General features: G+C 50.7%; 1 long non-coding RNA gene across 2 annotated transcripts in view; it reads left to right on the plus strand.

Moving 5' to 3' along the window:
- Positions 1-25,297, plus strand: part of LOC128121231 (uncharacterized) — a 58,231-nt gene that overhangs the window by 27,335 nt on the left and 5,599 nt on the right. The window contains exons 2-3 of one of the 2 annotated variants that reach the window (XR_008222119.1): positions 14,183-15,587; positions 22,344-23,580. This is a non-coding gene — a long non-coding RNA (uncharacterized LOC128121231). The remainder of the gene's footprint in view (positions 1-14,182; positions 15,588-22,343; positions 23,581-25,297) is intronic. The other variant, XR_008222118.1, reaches the window with a different exon arrangement.

Here is a 25,297-nt window from a genome sequence, read left to right on the forward strand (position 1 = left end):
GTATGGCCCCAAATGAAGCCACATATGAGCCTCAGTTTCTCCTGAAAAGGGACATGATAACAACCACACCCACATTACAGGGAGGCTGTGAACAGCGAGTGTGTGTCCAGGTAACTGGTCTGCTGTAAGGCAGGAACTTACTAAATAGCTGATCGTAGTGGCCCTTGGGCTGTTTCCCCACTTGACAGAGACACCCTGAGAATGCTTCTTAGGCCCTCTTTCTTTTCATGTTTAGTGTGTGTGTGTGTCTGTGGGCGCACACACACACACACACACACACACACACACACACACACACACATGCACACACATACATGTGTATCCGCATCCACCTGTCCTTTCAGTCCCCTTCTGTGCTGCCTGAAGTCCTGCTCTCTGTCCCTCAGCTCTTAATCCTTTCTTGCTCTCTTGCATGGGAGGAGGAATTGAAGAGGAGGAAGAGGAAGAGAGAGAGGAGAGAGGGTAGGGAAGGAGTGGAGGGCGGGGGGGGGGGGGAGGAGAAGTGGAGGAGGAGGTGAGCACAGGAGGGGGAGGAAGAGAGGGGAAGGGGAGGGGGAGGAATAGGAAGATGGGGGGAGAAGGAAGGAAGATAAAGGAGAGGAAGAGGAACTGAGACAGGCAGGTTGGGGTGTGGAGAGGCCGGATGGAGGCCAGAGGGGTGCTGTAGTCCCCCAGGAGACCGCCTTTATCTCGTCAGCTCCTCTGTCTTCTAGCAGAGTCATTCTTAGGTCTCACTACAGAATCAGACGTTCTTCTGTACAAATTAAGTTACGTGTGTGTGTGTGTGTGTGTGTGTGTGAGTGTGTGTGTGTGTGTGTGTGTGTGTGTGTGTGTGTGTGTGTGTGCATGTGAAAGTCAGAGGACAACATAGGGAATCCTCTGCACGGTGTGGACCCCAGGGATGGAACTCGGATTGTCAGGGCTGATGGCAAGTGCCTTTATTCACTGAGCCATATTGCATCCCCAGGATCAGAACTTCTGAGGAAGAAGAACCAAATATCTTCTGAAGAATCTGGTGTGGTCAGCCGGGCACTGGGACCCGCTCTTTCATGCGCAGTGGAAAGAGCCCCGTGGAGTAGCCGGCACTGAACTCTATGCAACCCCAGCCAAGGGAGTCAACCTGTCAGAGCTGCATACCTGTGATGATATATTGTGTATCAAATAAAGCTCGCCTGAGGATCAGAGGATAGAGCCAGCCACTAGATTAAACATAGAGGCCAGGCAGTGGTGGCACGCACACCTTTAATCCTAACACTCAGGAGGCAGAGATCCATCTTGATGTCTGTGAGTTCAAAGCCACCCTGGACTACAGGAGATTGATTCAGTCTAGGAGAGAAACAGAGCCAGGCAGTGGTGGCACACACCTTTAATCTCAGTACTTGGGAGTCACTCTCTTTAATCCCGGCACGTGAGATCTCATGCCTTTGCTACCAGTACTGGGAGGCACACGCGCCTGTAATCCCAGCACTAGGAAGGAAGTGAAATGGCTGGGCGGAGAAAGGCATATAAGGCGTGAGGAGACAGGAACTAGAGGCCTTTCGGCTGAGGATTCAAGCCCTTTTTGGCTGAAGACTCAGAGGCTTTCAGTCAGAGAATTCATGGAGATAGGATCTCACCTTCCATTTGGCCTGAGGATTCGGTACTGGTGGGAAGTTTCTCTAGTGACGTGTTCCTTTGTTTCTCTGATCTTTCAGCACTTACCCCAATATCTGGCTCTGTGTTTTTTTGTATTATTATTATTATAAGATCATTTAAGAGTCATGCAACACATACTAACGTGTCTTGTGATAGTGAGATTTGCTTTGGTGCACAGCCAGCATTTAGCACAGTGCTGGGACTGTCCAGACCCGAATTAACAGGGAGCTGACCTCCAGCGATTGCTACACCATTAGTTATTAGCATTATCACTGTGCACTTGGCACAGCCCACTCTGAGGACTGCAGCTCTGTACAGTTCTGCAATTGGGCCCTGGAAGAGAGCGGCTCAAGTTGAAAGTCAGCCAGATAAAAGGCAGCAAGGGGGCTTTTTGCTGGATGCTGGGCTCGGTGAGAGCCAAAGCTCTGGGGGAACCAGCAAGATGAAAGCAGCGCCGTGCCGTGATAACATTACCTAGACACAGCAGCAGCTGCTAAACTCTTCTGCTCACTCACCCCAGGAGACGCCAGCCACAGACACCCCAAAGTGGCTGCAAAAAGCCTCAGGACAAGAACATCACTGTGGGGAGGGGCCAGCACAGCATGCAGCTGGTGCCACCCCGGGGTCACTCTGACCAGGAAGGGAGGACCGTGGGGAGAAGGCCAGTCTTGGTGCCATGTCAGGACTTAGTGCCAATGTGCCCTCCTCATGAATGGGCTCAGGGCTTCCCTGAGTATCCCTGCCTCCCAGGCAGCTCCTACCTTTGCTCTGACTTGCTGTTCATGTGCAGAGAACAGTGACATGGGCACCCCCATCCTGCCCTCAGTCATGCACCCAAGCCACACCACTGTCTTTTGTGTTCCTCAAATCCACCAGCAGATTCTGACCCCAGGGCCTTTGTGCTGACTGCTCAGTCTTTGTGTCTTCTAGCTCTCTCCCTGGAATTCCCCTGTCCGAAGCAATCCACTCAAATGGTCTCCATCCTCCAGCCCACCTGTTTCCTTTATAGCACATACCCAATCTGGAGCCATCTTGCTGATGATTCATAATTAACTCTCTTACTGCCTGCCTCCTATGGCAGGCACACAGGTTCCATGCAGGCGTGAATATCTGTGCCATTCACTTTATCTCTTGAACCCAGCATAGCTTCTGGTGCCAATGAGAGCTCCATGCAGATTGCTGAATTTTAATATTCTCCTCATCTTGGGCCTTAACACCTGGCACAGTGCCAGGAACCTGAGCACTGCTTAAAGAAGGCTGCTCCGTGAATAAATTATCCCCTCCAGCCCCTTCAGAACTGGCTTGTTACCAGGAAATCCTCAGCGTGATCTGAGTGCTGAAAATTCATTTATTCAATAACATTTATTGAACAGCTACTAAGTTCCAGCTTCTAAGCTGGGCTCAGGGGCTCCAGAAAAGAAAACGGGACTGCTGTGGAATTTCCTTCTGGCCTGAGTTGAAGAGGAAGGAGGCAGGAGAGGGGAGGATTTCTCAGCAAGTTAGGGGAGAGGGTCTTGTGGAGGTATTACACTTCCAGAACCCCTATTCTCCATCTCACCCCTTCTCTTGAATTCTGGGGTGTTGTAACATGTCCTGTATTGTGGTTTGAAGTGTGCGTTGTGCAGGTTTGTTGCTGGCTTCAGCGTTGGAGGAGGAGATGGAGAAAATTGCTCTACTCAGGCAGGATCAAAGCAGGGGTTCAGCCACAACAGACACCTCTCTCCGGCTCTGTCCCTCCGCTTCCGCCCACCTGCCATCCAGACAGCCCGCAATCAGACTCCTTCATTATGAAGACTGATGTCGCACAGACAGGGCTCGGAGAGCTGGCTGCATCTGACTTTTATGGGGGAAGGGAGAGGGAGCACTCATAGAAACTGGAACAACAGGGCTCTGCCACTGTGCCAATCAGCTAGGCTGAAGCCAAAGGTTCCTAGGAAGACTTGGTGGGTGGGACAAACAGCCAAACTAGATGTCTAGAACCCCATGGGTGGGCTTGAAGTATGAGAAGCAATCCCAGAAAGGAGGCCAGGCCAGGAGGCCTGGGAAGCAGAATGTCTGGGAAGTTGAGAGGCAAGGGGTCCTGGGAGTCAGAAAGAAAAGGCCAGGAAAGGAGAGAGCTTACCCTGTACATCAAGGGAAGGAATCCTGGCAATGCCCAGTGAGGGATTCTGGCTGTGGCATGGTAAGAAGCCAGAAGGAATCCCATGTGCAAGTTGCAGCCTCTAAAATACTGACCTCCAGTTGTGGGGATCAACCCTGCTCCAGATCTCCAGGATACAGCCAATCTCACTTGTGCTCACTTGAGCTGGCTCTTCCTGTCCCACTCCTGATAACTGGACTGTCAGCTTGTGGGGACTGGTGACACTCTGGACCCTGAAGTCCTCTTCTGTTGTCCCAGCACACTGGCCAGCAGCCTCTGAGGACAGGGAAAAAGAAAGATACTACTGCCTGCAAATGAGAAATCCCTGCCCAGAAAACAAGGCAGGGGTCCTAAGAGTTTGGTGGTCAGTAGTTCAGCTCCACTTATTCGAGGAACTTGGGCCCAGAGAACGTGCCATCTGCCTAAGGGTGGTATCAGAATCAGGTTTTCTAGAAGCATCTACAAAGGCTTGACAGTGCCCAGCTCTCAGCAGGGCTCCAAGTATACTGGCTGCATAACTGAATGGCTCAGTGGGTGAATGGCTACCTGAATGGGTAGATAGATGACTAGATACAACATCTACTTCTCTTTCTGGAGTGGTGCTGGGGATGGACCGCAGGGCTTCATGCATCCTAAGTAATGTTTTGCCACCAAGCTGCACCCCAGCCTGAGTTGTGTTGTGTCTTTAGAAGAGAAACAAGCACCCCTCCCCCCATGTTCTGTGGTGTAGTTCGCTCTGCAGACCACACCTAGGATATTTATGAATAAACCAAATGATCAATCAGGCACCATCTTGAAATACGTGACACTACATAACAGTGACCAAATTGGCTGTGGGAACAGGAAACAAAGTTGCAAGGCAATTTAATTTCTCTCCAGTGATGGAGTGACGGACACCCTCAGCCAGGGGCGTGAAGGAGCTGTCATCGATCTTGATTTCAGGGCGCCTGTAGCTTCTTCTGTCTTACATGACATTCTCATCAGCTTGTCGTGGAAGCACTGTCTGTTCTAGCCTTCCTGGGAGGTGGAAGCGGAGGACAATCCGAGGCTCCATGCCCAAGGCCCTGTCCTCAGGCCAACTCTTTGTGAGATGGCTGGACTCTGATTCAGACATCTATCAGTGTGCTGTGTCTGTGTTCCAGAAATCATGATGAGATCTGCTGCAGGCGTGTGTACTCATGGACAGAGACACAGGCATGAGACCTTGCAAACATGCACATGTATGGTGTGGGTCATATCAAAGGCAACACACCAATATTTGCCACCAGGGAGTGAACCTGAGGAGTAGGGAGGAAACCATGGCTGGCTTGAAGTGTGACTCACATTCGAGCGGAGATACAAGTGAATATGTCTATGAGAAACAGAACTGGAACCAGAAATGTTGTTTTCAACTTCTTGGCAACTTTGTTAGAAAGCTAGAAATAAGCTGGGCATGGTGCTGGCTCATGCCTGTAATCTCAGCCCTTGAGAAACTGAGGCAGGGGGGTTGCTGTGAGTTCCAGGCCAATGTGGACTACAGAGTGAGACCAGTCTCAGAAAACCAGACCCAAACAAAACATCCAGCATTCTTGGCCTTGGCTAAGCAATAACCTCAGTGTTCAGGAGGTAACCTGAGGCAGGAGAATTGCAGAGAATTCTAGGATAGACTCAGTTATAGAAGAATATTTTACTCCCCACTCTCTATACTATGTCTTTAAAAATCAATGACTAGCCGGGCGGTGGTGGCGCACGCCTTTAATCCCAGCACTCGGGAGGCAGAGGCAGGCAGATCTCTGTGAGTTCGAGGCCAGCCTGGTCTACAGTGCAAGATCCAGGAAAGGCGCAAAGCTACACAGAGAAACCCTGTCTCGAAAAACCAAAAAAAACAAAAACAAAAACAAAAACAAAAACAAAAAACAACAACAAAAAAAACCAATGACTAGCCAGGAGGTGATAACATGTGCCTTTAATCCCAGCACTCAAAGGCAGGGAGGCAGAGGCAAGTGGATCCCTGATTCGAGGCCAGCCTGGTCTATAGAGCAAGTTTTAGGACAGCCAGGGCGACACAGAGTAACCCTATCTCGAAAAACTAATAACAAAAAACAAAAGCAAAAACCAAAAAAACAAAACAAAACCAGTGACTAGTATCTAAACATGACTTTAGTCCCAATACTCAGGAGGAAGAGGCAGGAGGATCTCTGTGAGTTCCAGGCTAGCCTGGTCTACCTAGTGAGTTAGTTCCGGGACAGCCAGAGCTACATATCAAGACCAAACTAAACCAAAATAAAACAAAAATCAATTAATATTTTATGCTTACACCATGCCTGGGTGTGGATGTCAAATTCAGGCACCAGGGGTCCACCGGCTAGCCAGCCCTGCCTTTAGAGTTCATCAAAGCTACAGTTTCAAAAACAGGTCCCTTTCCTTACACTGTTTCAAAACGTTTGAAAGTTTTCCAAGAACAGAGTGGAGACAGAAGTTTTAGGATTCACATTTGCGTAAGTCAAGTTCAGAAATCACTTCCTGACTGTCAGCGCTCACAGTCCAAGTCCCCCAGCTGGGCAGCAAGGAGGCGGAGGGATGGGAGGGTACAGGCCTTGGCCAAGTAGCGGGCAGGCCACCTTTGGGGGGGTCACAGGTGGGGTCCAAGCTTAGGGCCACTGGGCCAGGAGGGTCTTCACCCTCCCCCACAGTGGAAGCAACTGAAGTCTGTGGGCTGCTGGGTGCTGGGACATGGGAGACTCTGGAAAACTGACTGTTGGCAGGGAGAGGTGAGGGAGGGCAGGGTGAGGTGGCCGAGCCAGCGGAGCCAAGGGGGTGCAGGGGGTGCAGGGGATGGGATGATGACAAGGAGGGTGTGTGAAGAGCTTTTGATAGCAGCTCCAGCAGGTGAGGCTACAGAAGAGGCCGAGAGCCGCAATGGCCACCTGGATTCCTTCTCTTCTGAGGGACAGACACATGCCTTCTCTCCTAGGAGGCCGGGCGGCTTTGCTTCATGTTGTTCTGGCCTTTCAATGCCAGCTGTGTTAGAGAATGCCATTGTTCCCAGGGGGGAGTGAATAAGGCAGATACGATAAACAAGAGGGGGAGGGGAACGGTGAGCGTTGCCGAGAAAGTACTTGTCACATCTTAGTTAAGATGGCCCGAACAGATTTGCACTGGGCGGTGGGGGGGGAGGGGCGTGGGGGGGGCGCTGCTGAAAGGGAGAATGGTCTGAGCATGTTCCAGTACTCATGGAGAAAATGCCGATGGAGGAGCTGATTGAGGCCAGCTCCCAGGGCAGGGGCTCTCCAGGGCGCGGTCTCTTTCATGGCTACACAAAGAATCTTTTCTTCTTCATGGGCTGCGCTAAATAATCACAACCCAGGACTTTCTCGCCCCGATTTCTTGAGCCGCTTCAGATGTCACCTGCTTACCAATAAAATTCATACCTGGAATAGTGTCTTTGACCTCCGGCCAGACTGCAGCACACTGCCCTTGGCTTGCTTTGGAGTGTGGCGGGTCTGCAGTCTCGGGAAACCTCTGTTTCTCATACATAATGGTTGGATTTTTGTAAAATAAATAGCTTTTGCTGTCCACCACGGTTAAGTGGGGGAAAATACGCTGTCCAGATGAACCGTGGGAGCTCTGACCTCTTCGGAGGCCTTTGATTACCATCTCAAGTGATTCTGGGTCCTACAGAGCTGGGCAATATGGCGGAACCTGGACTGGATTTGAATTTCAGCTAGACCACTCTCTACTGGGAGACCCAGGCAGGGTATGATATGAACTTCTGTCCCCAGCCCCTGAAGTGGATAGTGGAGCCCTCTTTCTGATCTTGCTGAGGATTCTGTTCTTATGTGCTGAGGGGCTAGACCCCCCCCAAAGGCGTTTGAAAGACAACAGCTCTGCTCCCCCCCCCACACTTTACTGCTGGAGTGGTCATTCCCCATACCCAAAGCTGCCAAAAACAAGTTCAACTGCACAAGCCTGGGTAGCAGAGAGAGTTCCAAAGGGCTAGGGAGCCACCTTCTAATTATGTGGGTCCTCCCTCCCCTCAACCTAGGGCTGAGGCACTTGCTTGACAGCACCAGAAGTAGTATGGGATCCTCAAAGAACTTAGGGAAGGAGACACCACCGACACCCTGACTTATAAGTCAGGGGCCTAGGCTTCAGGGTGGAAGGTAGGTACAGATACTGTAGGCAGTAGAGCTGGGGTCTGAATCCAAGCCTGAAGCCAACAGAAGATAAAGAACCTAGAAGAGGCGCGTGACAGTGCAATTGCCCTCATAAATACTCCCTGTCTTGGAATGGCAGGGGGAGCTGCTGAGCCTGTGGAGGGAAGCCAAGCATTTCCCATACTTCCCAGAACTATGGCGGTGGGTCATGAGACGGGCGGGGCCCTGGAAACCTCGGGGTCTATCTCCCCTTCTACATGTTCAGGCCTGCTAGACAGCCTGGAGCCAGGGACAACTAGGTGGAGACTGTGGTAGAGGCCAGAGCCTCTGGGCCCAGTGCTTTCTGACTTGTCCTGGGACTACTTATTCTAGCACCCTGTCCTGGCTTTCCTCAACCTGCAGCTGCCTCCCAAGCTCTTCCTCACCATCTTCTCTACTGCCAAAACCAATCCCTCTCTCCTGTCCCTGGGGGCCCAGAGAGATGCCTCCCTGGCCTGGTGACACACAGGCTTATCATGTCTTCAGGCAGTCCTGATGTGTCCCCTGCCTCATGCTCCCCAGAGGTGAAGTGACACATTTTTAAAAATGACAATGTCTGTCCTCCCATTTCCGGGCAAGGGCCCCTCCGCTGGGCTAGCACAGACTGCAGTCTCCAGAGAACATGAGCTATCTCCCCAAGCTGTGAAACTGAAATACAGAAAGAAAAGCCGTTCCTCAGGGGCCCGTAATCTCTGAGCAAATCATGGTGAGAAAGGTCTCTTTCCCTGGCCGCACCTGCCCGGGCTCAGGTTTACAGGGCACAGCGCAGAGAGAGGCCAGCGGGGCAGGAGCTGACAGGGCCACTGTGGGGACTGTGTCTATGTGCTAAGCCTGTTCAGACTGCCAGGTCAGCACAGCTCCCAGAGGAGGTGGTGAGGGAGTGAAACACAAGGGGAACCCTGGGCTTCAGCACCCAGTGACACCATCAGCCCAAATCCTGGAGGCGCTTAGCAGGTGGCAGATAGAGACGTTGTAATCTCGGGGCCCCCCTTAGAGAGCTGACCCCTAGCTTGAGAAGCTCTTGCTAGGGTCTCTAGTCAGTTCCAGAGCAGACACAAGAGACCTGGTTTGTTTCCTTCTGTTGGCTCTTAAAAAAACAAAAACAAAAACAAAAACAAAAAAAAACAGATGTCTCATGTAGCCCAGGCTGGCCTCAGACTCATGTAGCCAAGGATGACCTTGAACTTCTGATCCTCCTGTCTCTGCCTCCTGAGTTCTGAGACTTTAGGCATGTCCCACCATGCTGGGTTTATGCAGTGCTAAGGGTAGAACCCAGGGCCTTGTTTATGTAAGACAAGCACCCTACCCACTAAGCTAGAGCCCCAGCTTCCTCCTGGCTCAGGATTAAAGATTCTGTTCTCTGCAATTGTTCATAATAAGGATGTGACATGAAGACAGCCACCCTTAGTGCTGAGTAACTCCTAGGCTCGATGACAATCATTTGTTAACTGTTTTAACAAGGGCTGCCTGGTTTCAGGCTGGGTACACTCACCCCAACCTCTGGGTGAGGAACTTCCCTGGGCAGAAGAAGAGAGTTAGGGAGACATTCAAACAGAGGCAGGACCCATCTGTCTGCCTGTGCCTTGCAGTGACTGAGGACTTAACCCTGGGTTTTGGTATCAAGTGACTGCATTCATAGCCCGGCTCTGCCCCTCCCTGTACTGAGTCCCCGGAACAGCTGGCTCCCTACTTGTGTGTGAAACTCATTTCATCCAGCCCCAGAGTGGACACAGCTGTTTGGGGGCTGCCTGGACCAGGAGAGTATGTTTATCACAGAGCTGTGGCCCAGGGCGTGACAATAAGTTTGCCTGGGCCAGACAATAGCCTCTCCTTCCATCACTGGCCTGGCCAGTTCTAGGTAGCGCTCCTGCCAGTGGACAGGACTGCTGCCTGCTGGGAAGATTCTTAAGGAGCCCCAGCTCCAGGAAGTTCCTCCCCACCAAGAATGGGGACATCCCCTCTTATGCCTGGGGTAGGGCTCAGAGACATGGGCAGCTGTTCCCTTGGGGGGAGCTAGAAGTGACAGTTTCTCTCACATGACTCCCAAGGACTGGAGCAGATGGTAGAGTGGATGTTCCCCAGCAGGGCTGACAGCCTTGCTGCCTGGGAATGCCCTCCAGTTCCAGGGAATTCCATCCAGATGTTCTCACCCACAGGCTGGCTGAGCAGTGGGAGAGCTAAGGAGCCAGGGCGGGAAAGCTGAGCCAGCGTTATTCACAGTCAAGAAAATCAGTCTCATAAGCCAGTCCAAAGTCCCTAGAGTCTCCAAGTCTCCCACCCCGCCACTACCAACACCACCCCAGAGCATCACTGTTAGCTGGCTGTTCCTTTGGATACATCATTGCTGCCTCAGGGAGCTCTCTCTTAGATCTTCGTCGCTCCCAGGAGGGACAAGACATAAAACTCTTGCCATTTAAGCTGTGGCCCAGCAGCACTGGGCATCACTCCTTGGAACCTCAATTCTATGGAGTGAGAATCTATATTGTGGCAAGACGCTGTTACGATTCTGTCTAAACTGGTGTAGTGTGGGCAAGCACTTTTATCCGCTGTCCCTCTAGGCTGCAAGCCCCACTGTGGGCCCAGTGTTTGTCTTGTTCTCTGTGGATCTCAGAGCTCCCAAGACAGAACTCATTAAAGGCGTTAGGAGGGGCTGAGGATGTAGCTCACTTGATAGAGAGCTTACATGAAGCTCTAGGTTAAATCTCCAGCATTGCTACACGATACCTTACAGAGAAACAGATGGACAGACAAACAGACTCTTATTCTGCTAGAGCTAGGGAACTTCACATGTCCTTGTTCCTTATTGGACACTTAGCTGCTTATAGTATTTTCTTTGTTTAAAAATTACATTTTAAAGTGCAGGCGTGGAGTGTGCCCATGCGATGTGCATGTGTTCACCCAAACATGTACACATGTGTGTGCATGTGCACATGAGGGTCAGAGGACAACTTGCAAGACTTGTTTTTATTTTTTCTTTCACCATGCAGATCCCAGGAGTTAAACTCAGGTCCTTAGGCTTAGCAGCAAGCACCCTTACCTACTGAGCCATCTTGCTGGCCCTACCAAGCCTTTTCTTTGAAAGCTGAGTTGCTGCCTGGAAGGCTCTGGTTTGGGCTTGGAGCCCAATGAGCTTTCGTTCACTTTGATGACTAGCAGAGAATATCCTCATGGGGTCACCGAGAGCCCGAGACTTCAAGGAATTCTTTCTGACTCCTCACCCATGTGCGCTAAGCCCTCCTTCACCTTGGTAGGAGCTAGGAGATCCTAGCTCCTGGAAGGGGTTCAGATCTTCGGTAGAACTCGCCAACACATCCTTTCCATCCCATCCTGACCTCACCCCCTGCCCACAGCATCGTCTGCCCACATTCCTTAGCCATGTTTGCTTTGAACAGGTCTTTACAGGAGACTGTGATGGTCCCCCTCTTTGCCGCACCCCACCCCCACCCACCCCATCCTCAGGACTGGTTCAGGGCTCTGTCCCCAGGTCCATCCTCGGCACACAGGGACCAAATGAACCCCGCTTGCTTACTATACCTGCATCAGCACCCTTCTCCACCAGTACCTGCAGAGAGACATGTGGGAGGCGGGAGGCGGACCTCCAGGAACTTGTTAATAAAAGCCGAGTGCCCACGCTTGCAGTGTGTCACTTTAAATAACATCTGAGTGGGTCTGTTTGCTTACCTCTCTGACCCCTACTAAGTGCCACAAATGCCAGGCAGCAAAGTAGGCTTGGGATGTGGAGACAGCATTAGAAGCCCACTGAATCAGGCCCCCTGACAGCATCACCTAAGCCTACCCACATTGTTCTCATCCCTGACTGGCAGTGAAGGAGTTTTATGCCCTGAGATGCTCTCACTCCAAGGGTGGGCTGAACACTACCCAGGCCACCTTCTTTGGAGAGAGAGGCTCTGGCAAGGGCTAGGGAAAGCTCCATGCCACCTAGGCTGGGCCTAGGTCAAGGGTCAAGGACTCTTTATGTCAAAGCAGGAGGGGGTCTGTGAAAGCATCCTTAGAGAACTTGCTTCGTTTTAAGACAAGTCCTCACATAGCCCAGGCTAGCCCAAACTTATTACTATGTGGCCAAGGATAGCCTTGACCATCTTGATCATCCTTCTTCTACCTCCCAACTATTGGGATTATAGGCGTGTACCATCACACCTAGTTTTGTGTGGTTCTAGGGACAGAACCCTAGGGCTTCATGCACGGCAGGCAAGTATTCTACCAACTGAGCTACACTCAGCCAAGAGCTTTAAAAATGTTGAAGGTGACCTTGAACTTCAAGGTTCAAGGTCACCTAGGTCCTTGTGCCTCCATCTCCTTAAGTGCTGGGATTACAGGCATGCACCACCACCCCTGGTTCTAAGCAGTGCTGGGATTTGAACCTTCCTGCATGCTATGCAAGCATGCTACTAACCCAACTACTTCCCAGTGATTCCTCACCACCCCCTAAGGACTTTCAGCCCAGGACTGTTCCTCCAGCCAGCAAAGGAGCCGACATAACCCGCTTCTCTGTGGGGTGGGGAGCACAGGCCAGGCAGAGGACAGAGAATGCCAAGGCACTCTGCCTGCAGGCGGCTGACCTGGTGGGGCTCTAACAGCAGAGGAAACACCAGTTTCTGGGGTTGGGGTGCGGTGAAGAAGAAGCCAAAGAAGAAGATGATGTTGAAGGACCTGGAGTGGTCCCATCTGGAGAGCAGACGGCACTTGGCCCTCGGTCTCCAGTCTCTAAAATCCATCACTGAGCTGCTGTTGTCCTCTCAGGGCATTGAACAAGGAGAGGAGGACTTACAGCAGAAAGGTGTGTGGTCAGATAGCAGGCAGAACTTCCACCTCAGAGAAAGTACATTCTGGGACAAGCCAAGGAAAGGAGGAGTGGGATTCCTTGGGGGCAGAATTACAAAGCTAGGAGGGCAAGATATTCTTCACTCCACCTTGGACTGGAGTGGTGAGATGGGAGAGGGGACAGGACTCTGCTCAGCAGGTGCTCAGAACAACACCCTGTCTGATCCCCTGCTTCCTGCTCTTCTTCCAGAAGAGTCTCTAGCACTGCTAAGTGACCTTGGGTCAGAGGTCATGAGCAGTCCTTAGCATCTCAATCACCCCGGAGGTGAGGTAGGGGATTAGGGTTAGTCCTGTGAAGCAGGCCTCATCTCAGATGAGGAAACTGCCATTTGGCTCCTTGAGGACCAGAGTGACTTGTGCCCTGGGCTTCTGAGATGCCTCGCCCTAGAGGAGCCATCCCAGAGGTTCCTCACAGCCCCCAGAGACAAGGGCCTGAGGGCTTCTGCAGCATGAACCAGCCCCCTGAAAAGGTCGTGCTTCCCAGCACATGACAGGGCTTACCTAGAGGGCATCCCCAGGGACAGACTAGGCGGGGTTGGCTTTGCTGAGATGTCACATGTCACATGCTTTGAAGGATTCCACCTTTGGCCTATGTCTCCTTGACACTCTGCGACATACCCTGCAGTCTTGTGTTGCATTGGGCAGCAAATTATGTAACCTCTCCTGACTGCGCAAAGTCCTGGACCCTCCGGTGAAGGGTGGAGGTGACTACCTGGGGTCTCCTCTGATAGCTAGTTCTTTCCCTGTGACAGGAATTCTGCTGACTTCTTCCCAACCACAGGAAGATGTTACACCCCTGCAATCCCAACACTCAGGAGGCCGAGACAACCTGGGCTACATATTGAGACCCTGTCTCAAAAAAGCCAAATTAGGTATGGGGTACTCAGTCCATGGTTACCTAGCACCACAGGGCATGGTTGTGAGTCCAAACATAACAAAACACAGGTAGCACACATCTAGAATCCCAGCACTAAAGACGTAGAGGCAGAAGGATCAGGACTTCAAGTCTAGCCTCAGCTATATAGCAAATTCAAGGCCAGCCTGGGCTACTTGAGATTCTCCGTAAAAAACAAAAAGGAGTTGGGCATGCCAGCAAACACCTTTAACTCTAGGATCCAAGAGGCAGAGGCAGGGAAATCAACAGGGAGTTGGAGGCTAGCCTGGTCTATGTAGCAAGTTCCAGGAAAGCCAACGATACATAGTAGGACCCTGTCTCAAACAAAACCAAGCAAAAATCAACCAAATCAAAACAAAACAAAAAATAGAACAAAAAAACCCTGAAAAAAAATAAAACAAAACACACTCCTGTTTCCCATGAACATGAAACGCGTTATGTCAGCTTCGAAAATGGGTTTCTCACATCTTTTCTTTCTCTGTTTCCTTCCCGCAGGCTGTGATGGACCAGAGAGGGCCAGGCAGCAGGAAGCTCCCTCTGGGCCCAGAGGTGCTGACTCACCCCTAGGCATCCTCACAGCCTCATTTCTCACTGACACTCTGGGCTTACAGCCAGAGCTAGCCCATCTGTCCTGCACAGGGCGAAATAGGCACAACTTCGCTGTGGAACAATTTTAGCATCAGGCTAAGTGGATGGTGCACAGGGCGATGGCTGACCAGGCGGAAAGCTACATGGTAGATAAAAGGAATGACCTAGTTAGAGCTCAGATACGCAACGTCGAGTTTAAAGGAATCTTATTGGGTTAGGTCACCTAGTACAAGTACTTGCCACACAAGCTTAAGAGTCTGAGTTCAGCACATGGAACCCTTGTTTTAAAAAAAAAAAATGGGTATATTACAAGCCTCAAGCTTGTAATCCTAGGTGGGGAGACAGAGACAGTTGAATCCCTGGGGCTCACCAGCCAAACAGCCAAGCCTCATGAGTTAGGCCATGTCTTAAAAAGTAAGATGACAGTTTCTGAGGAATGACATCTGAGGTTGTCCTCTGGCCTCTATAGGCATTCACACACAGGCATACCTACACACAAATGTGTGCATACACATTCGAATAAAATACAGCATAAGTGAAGGAAGTGTTTTTCTTAGGGATAACTGTTTTTTTTGTGTGACATCAGCCACACACATGCACACAAAACATTCATACTGTATTATAAATGTTCCATGGTACTTTTTTGGCATGTGAAAGACATTTTAACTGTGGAAGCATCACACACTTTTATATAATACTCACCTCATAAATTCAGGTGGAGCGTAGGCGGTTATCCGTGACCATCCTACAATTTAAGATGCAGAACACTTGGGCGGTTTTATTTTAAGCCCCGATGTTTCTACTCTAGGGCAGCATGGTCTCTTCCTTTCTAGGGTCCCCGCAGCACCAGTACCTCCACTGACTGTATGACACACTGCAGGTGACAGAGCACAGCCACCTCCCTCATCTGACGGTGACCGCCACAGTAGCGCTGGGAAGGCGGGGCAGATGTAACTGCTGTTCCCGTTTCTCAGAGGAGGTGACTGTGTCAGAAAAGTCCAGAGATGAGTCCAAAGACACAAAGGAAGTGGCAGTCTGGGACCCTTGTCCTCCAACCCTAGTCTAATGCAATGACTGGCCAGATGTCCAGATTTATTTAAGGTATACAGGACTTAGGGTGTTTACAGTAGCTGCTCTCAGACCCTTTTGGAGGAGCCTCCCGATAGCAACGGGATGTGCTAAGCTTCTGAACGGAGGGTACTGATGCCTTTATCCACCTCACACCCTAAACACAGCCGCCCAAACAGACTTCCGTCTCCAGGCATCCAGTCCCAGCTTTGTCTGGAAGGAAAGCTTCAGGTTCCCTCACAAGGTGAGCCTTAATTGGTCCCCCACCCTAAACCACTACTCTCATTGCCTTAGCCGAAGTCAGTTCCCCATCTCTAGCTCCTTCCAGTGTTCTGGAATGGCCTCGATTTCCTCCTGAGGCTACCCAGGCTTGGGTTGTCAACAGCACCTCTGCCACATCAGAACTGGCCTAAGCTTGTTATATACCCAGCTGTCAGTATCCTGGGTCCAGAGATGCTAGACTCTCGGGCCTTAGCCTTCTGCTATATGTGCAGTTGCATGAGCACGTGTGTACTTGTGAGTGCGGAGCCCAGAGGTCAGCATTGGGCATCTTCCTTGATCACTCTCATCCACTTTTAAGATTTATTTATTTTATGCGTAAGAGTGGTCTTGCCTAGTTCCATGTCTGTGCACCACATGTGTGAGCCCTTCGAGGCCAGGAGAGGGTGTTGGATCCCCTGGAACTGTGGCTGCTGGCTGGTGTGAGCTTTTATATGAGCGCTGGGACTCAAACACAGGGCCCCTGGAAGAGCAGCCAGTGCTCTTAACCATTGAACTACCTCTCCAGCTCCTCTACCTTACTCTTTAAGATAGGGTCTCTCCCTGAATCTGGAGTGCCATGATTTGGCTAGGCTAGCTGGCCTCCAAGGCTCAGGCATCCTTTTGCCTATGTCTCCCGGTGCTAGGATTACAGATGTACACTAGGTACGATGTACAGATGTACAGATGACATGCCCAACCTCACATGTGGGTGCTGGAGAAGGATCTGGGATTCTTGTGCTTGAGCAGCAAGCACTTTATTGACTGAATATCCCCCACAGCCTCGGAAATCTAGTTTCTAAAACAAATCCCACTTAACGCTGACATTGAATGTAATTTGAAGAAATGCCATTTGCTCTAGGCCTTTAAGTCAGAACCCTGGTAAACCAAAACCCCCAAAGGCTGTCTCTTGCCCAAGGTCACATAGCCAACGGACTGAAAGCAAATATTGGGAGGTCCCTGGTCCTCTGGTGACACCTCTCCTCACCTCTCACACTTGCAAATACACACAACAGATGTGCACATCACACCTTGCTCATGTACCCCTCATGTTTGGGGAGACTCTTTTTTTGTTTGTCTGATTTTCAGCTCTAGGGATCAAAACCCAGTGCTTTGAGAAGGCTGTGCAAGTGTTTTGCCATTGAACTAGAGCCCCAGCCTGTGACATAGGGTTTCATGGAACCCAGACTGGCCTCAAACTCAATATGCATCAGAGGCCGGTCTCAAACTCCTGGTTCTCCAGCTCCACCTCCCAAGTGCTGAGATTGTAGGTATGTCCCACCACGTCCACCTCACATACTTCACACGTGCAGGCTTCTGTCTTGGGGTCTGGCTTAAATATTGTCCTATTACTTCTAGGCTATAGAACCTAATGTCCAGAGAGGTCCCTGTGGACTGGTGGGAACTGTCACCCTGTGGGAACTGGTCCCGATGTGATTCTGTTATCCATCCAGGCTCAGGTCATACACCAGGCAGTGGTGAAATATGAGCTGCCCTCCCTGTCCCTGACTGTCTCAGGAGGCCCAGGGGCCTAGCCATTCAGCCACCTTCCCCAGGACTCAGGTGTCACACAGCTGGGCACCATGCCAGGCGTCTGGTTCTCAGGCCAACCTCTCTGCTCTGGGGTCTGATCCCAGGAGACTAGAGTCCCCTCTGCTGGAAACAACTGGAATTCTCAAGAGGGATCGGGAGGACACCGAGGCTGCAGGCTGATTCTATCCCATGTCTGACAAGCTCAGAACAAATGGGTCGGGCCTCTTAGGTCCTACCACTCTGGGCTGCCACCACCTATGCCCCTCTCAGTCAGCCCTGTGTCCCCAACCTTGTTTCTGGGTCTCATTCTCCTTCATACACTTACAGTAGCCCTCCTTAAAAAAAATCCATGGGCCTGGAGGCTGGGGATGGAGTTCAGTTGGTAGAGGGCTTGCCTACCATGCATAAAGTCCTGGGTTCCATCCCTAGCACCACATAAACCAGGCATGGTGGTGCAAGCCTAGAATCCTAGCACTTGGAGGTGGAGGCAGGCATGTCAGAAGTTCAAGGTCCTCCTCAGTTGCTTAGTGAGCTTGAGGCTGGTGAGCAAAAACAACAAAACCCCCAAACTAAACAACTAACTACCACTAACAATGAAAACAACCATAGACCTGCCACTCAGAAACAGAGTGTCCTGGCATCCTGAAACATAGCTTTAGTGCCAGCACTCAAGAGGCAGAGGTAGGCAGATCTCTGAGTTCAAGGCCAGCCTGGTCCACATAGTGAGGTCCTGCCTTCAAACAAACAAACAAACAAACAAACAAACAAACAAAACCAATGAAACAGCAAACAAAATGCAGTGAATCAACATGAGTTACAGAAGAGGATATAAAGCCAACTACAAATTTTTCGTGACAGAGCAGGGATAGTACATAAAATACGTGCAATAGTCAAAGTGTAAAATCCAGTGTGACATTACACAGTCTCCATTCTAAATGGCTATTTTAACTCTAGAGAAGTTCATTGAAATGTATAGACTTTGGGTTGTATTAATTTTGGTGTATGAAGTTTTTCATTTACAAGTTTTGCTGTAGAATATCTTTCTGTATGCTGTGAATATGTGTTGCTCTGATTGGTTGATAAATAAAGCCAGTGGTGAGGCAGAATAAGGTTAGGCAGCACATTTGAACAGGAGAAAGAGGAGAAGAAAGGGGAGTGGGGCAGACAGACGCTACTACCTACCGCCAGGAGAAGCAAGATGTGAAAGTACTGGTAAGCCATGAAGTCACATGGCATATATTAATAGAAATGGGCTGAGATAAGTTGTAAGAGCTAGCTAGCAAGAAGCCTGAGCCAATAGGCCATAGAATTGGAAATTAATATAAGCCTCTGTGTAATTATTTTATAAGCAGCTGCGGGACTCGGCGAGACACAGGAAAACTTCCATCTACAAAATTTTATGTAAAAAGTTTATATATATAATAAAGTATGTATATGTAATAAAGTACACACACACACACACACACACACATTCACACATATTAGATAAGGTCTCACTATGTAGACCAGACTGGCCTTGAACTCACAAAGATCCACCTGCCTCTGCCTCCCAAGTGCTGGAATCAAAGTGTGCGCCTCCACACCTAAGCTTATAACATTTAAAACAAACAACAAAACCCAAGAGTGTAGTGCAGTTAGGAAATGGAAGACACGAAGAAGTAGTTAGCTGAAGAAGGCATGGAAGACAGCCCAGCACCTGCCGGCAAGGGGCCGGAGCCCCTGGGTCACTCACCTGTCGCTGGTGGAATGTGGTCAGTGCTGCCTCTGTGGAAGGCAAGCGGGCAGTTTCTCCACAAACTAAACAATGACTGCACGACCTAGTGAGTGCCCTTCTGGGTACTGATCCCACAGAAATGAAGGCGACAGTCACTTAAATGACGTATGCTGGGCTGGAGAGAGGGCTCCACGGGTGGAATAATGACCTAAGTTGCATCCCTATCATCCACAGTGGAAGGAGAGATCGACTCCCTCCAGGTGACCTCTGACCTCCACCTGAGTGCAGGGGCATGCTCATACCCTAAGCATACATATATCACAACACAATGAAACAATAAACAGAAAAAAACGGAAAACTGGATTAAAGGTCTGGAGAGATGGCTCCATGGTTAAGAGCACGTACTGCTCTTGCTGAGGACTCAGGTGTGATTCCAAGCATCCACACAGAAGCTCTCAACGATCTATAACTCTAGTTCCAGGGCACCTACCACCTTCTTCTGGCTTCCATGGGTGCTGCCAGACATACAGGCAAAGCACATGCACATAAAATAAAGATAAATCAATCTTGCAAAAATGTATGTAAATGTGTGTGGCAGCTTCGTTGGTGTCTTCTCAAACTGGAAAACACCCAGGTATCCTCCAGTAGGGGAATGACTGAAAAAATGAACAAACTGCTTTGATTCCACTGTAAATTATTACTTGGCAACAAGAAGAAAAGATCAGCCAGTTCACACAGCAACCTGGGTGAATCTCAGTTATGATGAAGCGCTTTGCGATCAGCACAACTAAAGACATGGGAAATAGACCAATGGTTACAGACAGAGCAGGGTGGGAGAGGGGAGTGGACGTGGTTATCACAGGGCAACACAGAGGTCCCTGCAGTGATGGAAACCTCCCATGTCTTGCCTGTGTCATGGTCCACATCCTGGATAGGAGATGAGAGTTTTCCAAGATGCCCTCCTGGGAAACTGAGTCAAGGGGGGGCGGAGGCTGGGTTCCCTCTGAATGCCTCTTAAAACCGCATGTGAATCTACAATGGCCCCAACATGAATAAGTTTAAATGACATCTGAACTCCATTCTTTCGCATAGGCATGAGTTCAGATCTCCAGGCACGGCAGCAGAGAACAGCAGATCCCTGGAGCTCATTGGCCAGTCAGCATAGCTGAATCAACGAGCCAGTGGGAGACTTTTGTCTCAAAACAAAACAAAACAAAACAAAAACAAAAACAAGGTGGGGCGCCATTGAAGGAGACATTTGATGTTGACATCTGGCTTCCGCATGTATGCACACACACTTGTGCAAGTGCACCAGCACACACACACACACACACACACACACACACACACACACACACACACACACACACAATTTTGGAGGGAAGGCTGCTGATGGTTCAACAGGCTAAAATGAGAATGGCCAAGGCTGACAGCCAGTAGCCTGCACTCACCATGGCCCCAGGAAGTGTGTTAGATTCTTTCTTCCCTCCTCTCACACCCTGAAGCAAGTCACTTAGGGCCTCCCCTTTCCTTTACCTCCCCAAGCTAAGCTAGCTACAGGCCAACTCAATGCCCTGGGGCTGCTCACACAGGGGTGCTGCGGGGAGTGGAAGCAGGACCTGTTATACAAAAGGGGTTCCTCCAAGAGGGAAGCTGCTGGTTCAGCATGCAGAGGCCAGGTGGGAGGTGTGGGGGGCGGGGGCGGGGGTTGGGGGGGATGTTTAAGGCATTTGGGAAAGGCATAGCGTCCCCCTGAACTCTGAAAAGCCAGCAGGGCTGCAAGTTGGCTGTGCTCTCTGGGGTAAGGAACAGAGATACCCAAGCACCAGGGTAGGGAAGAGGAAGTCACAGAATGCAAATGGAAGTTGTGCTTCAAGTTAGATGGGGGACGGTTAGACCAGAGAGAAAGGATGACAGGTAACGGACAGGAATTAACTTGCTCAGAACCGTTCACTCCTTTGTTCCTCCGTAAAGAACTGCTCTTTCCCTTTCTGGCTCTGCGACCCTAATGAGACAGTGATTGGCGTCGGCGAGATCACCTGAGCCGAGCCTGACTAATTGGACCCTTTGGAGTGCTTCCCTGTTTCTGTTGTAACTGGGATGAGAGAGAAGAGTTACCTCGTTTTTTGTATTGTCTGTGTGAAATTGAGAGTTGGAAGCCTGTGACAGACAGCAGCCTCAGACAGACAGCAGTCTGAGAAGGGGGCTGACATGCTGAACCCCAAGGACCTGAAACAAGACAGTGGCCAGGGTGGTCTGGTACCCAGGACAGGCCCCCCACACATCGCACCCTATGGGTGGCTGTATTTGTGGCCATGAAGGAGCTGTACAGGAGTCACAAATGTCCCTCCCCAGGAGCTGGAGCAAAGCCAGGTCTAACGGAGTGCGGGGAGACTGAGTAAGGGATCTGCTCCATTTTGAGGATTCCTGGGCAAAAAGTTCTACCCAACTGATGGGCCCTGGGAAAAAAGGCAATGAACCTCATGATGTAGCTCAGTTGATAAATGGCTTACGTAGAAGAAACAAAATCCTGGGTTCAGTCTCCAGTACTGGATAAACTAGGTACACTGGCACACACCCACAATGCCAGTATGCAGGCGAGGGAGGCAGGAGGATCAGGAGTTCAGTCCTTGGCTATGTAACAGGTTTGAGGCCAGCCTGAGCTACATGACACACTGTCTCAACAGAATAAGGGAGGGGGTAGGATGGAAGTGGTCCTGGAGCTCTGAGGCTGGAGAAGACACCAAAGAATCAATAACCAGGGGCTGTCTTTGTACCTACACTGCACAGGATGGCCTATGCCCAGAGTCAGTATTACTGGCCTATTCTGAAGCAGAGGAAGTCAAAGCTTGCTGTCCAACCCAAGGCAATACAACATAAAAGCAAAGGCTGGGCTGGGTCCCTATCCAGCTCCCAGTTCCAAGTGAGTTTCTTTTGTTACACACCCCTTTCTGCAGCGGAGCGGGGCTTCTGCCTTAGCGAGCCTGGTCTGCTTAAAGACTCCCTTGGGCTCTTCACCATCTCACATAGCTTGGCTGCTCAGACCTTGAAGCCCCAGAGATCTTGGATGCAGAGGCCAGTCTGCAAGCCTTGGTGATTGAGATATAGAGTCAGATGGATATGGGACCATGTCCAGGCTCAATGTGGGACTCTGGGATGGTCATTTAATACCCTCACCTTTCTATTCAAGCTCAATAACCACTCTTGCCTCCTATGGCCATTGTGGGATTGAGGCCAGGAATTCCCGAGAGCGGCTCAGTGCAGAGAGCGAGCATTCCAGCAGACCCCGAGGAGCCCAGGCTGGAGGCTCCCATGACTGTATCAGCCCTCTGACCATCCATCCCTAGTCCCCCAGGCTCTGGTTTTCCCCTGCCTCCCAAGTTCAACCCGCCAGGCCTTTCTTGTCTAAACTCTTCCAAATGTCACCTCTTGTTTTCTTCTCTTTTAATGTTTTGTGTCTTTATCTGGGTGACATTTTTTTCTTGTCTTCCACAGGGACTGTCACAAGAATAGGAGCAAAAATAACTACAGGGCCTCTGGCCAGGCCTCCAAAGAGTGAGAAGATAGTTTGGCTTGAAGACAGTTAGACGGAGTCCCAAGAGGACTTGGGGGGTTGGGGATAAGTATGGGGACCAGGGGCAAGGGATTGACCTGAGGGAACTTCACAGGCAGGTCCAGAGGAAGATCAAGGGGCAGGTCTCCCTCTCCACTCAGGACGTCAAGGATGACGAGCATACAGAAGCCATCCATGGACTCTAAGCTGGCTCAGCGGGTGAAGAAGCCTGCTGCCAAGGCTGAAAACTTGAGTTCAGTCTCCCAGACCCACATGATGGAAGGAGAGAGCCGACTCCCATTAGTTACCATCTGACCTCCACATATATGCTGTGGAACATGAATTTGTACACACACACACACACACACACACACCCACACACACACTAGAATAAAAGTGAGGAAAAAAAGAAGCCATTCACGTAGGAATTTGTAGAAGAGGTTAACAACTTCTATCACCTTCTGAGACTATGTCAGCCAGCTCTAAGCATCCCCTGGCCAGGTGAAGAGAAAGATGGGCCGATCTCTCAGTGATGGGCCTCACCTCAGTTGGGCCCTCCCCAGGCCCAGGCCCCTCATCCTTGCATTACTGTGTGTCCCCTCCTCAGAAGTCTGGTGAGGACGGTTTCCATCCCAGAATCCTCCACGAGCCTGGCACCAACATCATGAAACATCAACAACAGCTCCCATGAGTGCTGGATGAAGTGATAAAATCCCGTTCTTTGGGGAAATGGGGAGTAGGCCCTCCTGAGAGGAGGTGTGAGTCAGCAGCAGATGACTCTGTGTACAAACGTTGCTCCCCACGGTCTTCATCACGCGGTCTCTCTCTGTGGTCCAAACCCTCTGCTGTGTGCCAGAAGACATTCAACTAAGCACAGAAGAGTCACTGGTGGGCGCTAACTGGTCAGACTTTTTTTCCTTCCAGGAATCTGAACTTCTACCCTGAGGTGAGAGGCAACCCTTCCCCACTTGACTGTCCCTGGGAAGGATGCCAGTGGGCACCAAGAACCGTGGCTCCGGAAGCCTCCACCTTGCTTTCCTCAGAAGACCCTTGCTGTTAACTAGAAGTCTCCAGATCCGCCCAGCCCATGGCCCCTGTGTCTTGAGGCAGCTGGGGTTCATTTGTGCTGCTTGCCAGCAAAGGAGACTTCACCACACCTTCCCACGTGGCCTTCCTGGGGTGAGTGGAGCCACGTGCATGCAGGTGTGCCGCCATCACCCAGATGCAGGGGAAGAGTAGGAGCTGGCATTGCGTGGAACCCTGAGAGCCTCCTGCTGCCAGCCTGGGACCTCCCAGGTGGAGCACTGAGTACAGAGTACTGGATGGCCCTTGCCTTGATGCTAATGGGAGGTGGAGCCTTTCAGAGGCGGCAGTCATGAGGAAAGAAGTTTGGGCACTGGGGGTGTGCCCTTGACTATGGCTCTGCACCCCCCCCCCCCCGCCCCCGTCTCCCTCAGCTGCCATGAAGGAAGCAGCTTCCTCTGCTGGGCTCTCCCACCATCTCGCATTCCTCACCACAGGCCCAGAGCAATAGGTCCCAGTGAACCATGAGCAGAAACCTCTGAAACTCCGAGGGAAACAAAACTGTTTCCCTCTCTCCTCTTTTTAGTTGATTATCTTGGGTATTTTATCACAGTGACAGAAAAACAACCAGCATACAGGGTTGTGCCAGTCAGGTGGGTTAGGTTAAGCTGTCTGTCTTAGTCAGTGTTCTATTGCCATGAAGAGACACCACGACCACAGCAACTCTTATAAAAGAAAACATTTAATTGGGGCTGGCTTACAGGTTCAGAGGTTTAATCCACTGTCATCATGGGTACGCAGGCAGACACAGTCCTGGAGAAGGAGCTAAGAGTTCTAAACCTGGATCTACAGGCAGCAGAAAGAGGGGGAGAGGGAGGGAGGGAGGGAGGGAGGGAGGGAGGGAGGGAGGGAGGGAGGGAGAGACACTGGGCCTGGCTTGGGTATTTGAACCCCAAAGCCCACCCCCAGTGACACACTTCCTCCAACAAGGCCACACCTACTCCAACAAAGCCACACCTCCTAAGAGCGCCACCCCGAAATGACCATACATTCAAGTCTATGAGCCTATGGGGCCGTTCCTAGTCAAACCACCACACTGTAGTAATAATCTGTCCTAGTCTACGTGATTCTGATTTGAGGCCATGGTGGGGTCACCAGAAGCTCACTTTCTAGTCATCTTTACGATAAGGTGAGAGAGTGGCCACTTGGGAAATGGCCAGTTGGTTGGTTAGTGGGTTTTGTTGACCATAGGACAGAGGAATGTGGCCCTTAGATCCTCCTTCACAGGAGCCCCAGGACAATGTCTTAGCAATTCCTAATCACCTCTCAGCCCAAATAGCTGAAGACTCTTGTGATGTGAAATTGCACAGGCACCCACTTCTCCTCACCCCCCCGGGGGGGGGGGCTACTCTCAATTTGACATGCTAGAAAACAGACACCCAGGGAAGGACATGCTCCCCCTCCAATGGGAAGCCTGGAATTCGGTCACGTGGCTTAGGGCTTTGTCTTCTGTTACCCTGTGGAGTCTCTGATAAAGGCAACACATTCAAAGTCCCCAGGTGGATTCCCTCAGGAGAGCCGAATTCAGTGAACTCTTCTAGAAGCTGGCCCAACAAAGTTCTTGCCAGGTTCTGGGAAAACCAAGGATGTTGCCAAAGTGAAATGACCTCCAATTAACACCAGATTCTCCTTCCCTCTCCGGTGGTGATTTGTTGGCTGACTCCTGCCAGGATTCTCACACCTTTCTCCAGTCCATCTAGGGAACAGGAAGTTGGCCAAATTCTGGACCTCCCAGGCTAGCATGTGGCCAACTTGTGTATGGCTTAGCACTAAGTTCAGTGATGACATTTTAATCTCTAAGAATTCAACTTGA

Source organism: Peromyscus californicus, unplaced genomic scaffold (assembly GCF_007827085.1).
Source record: "Peromyscus californicus insignis strain IS unplaced genomic scaffold, ASM782708v3 Scaffold_3__1_contigs__length_106647218, whole genome shotgun sequence".
NCBI lineage: Eukaryota > Metazoa > Chordata > Mammalia > Rodentia > Cricetidae > Peromyscus > Peromyscus californicus.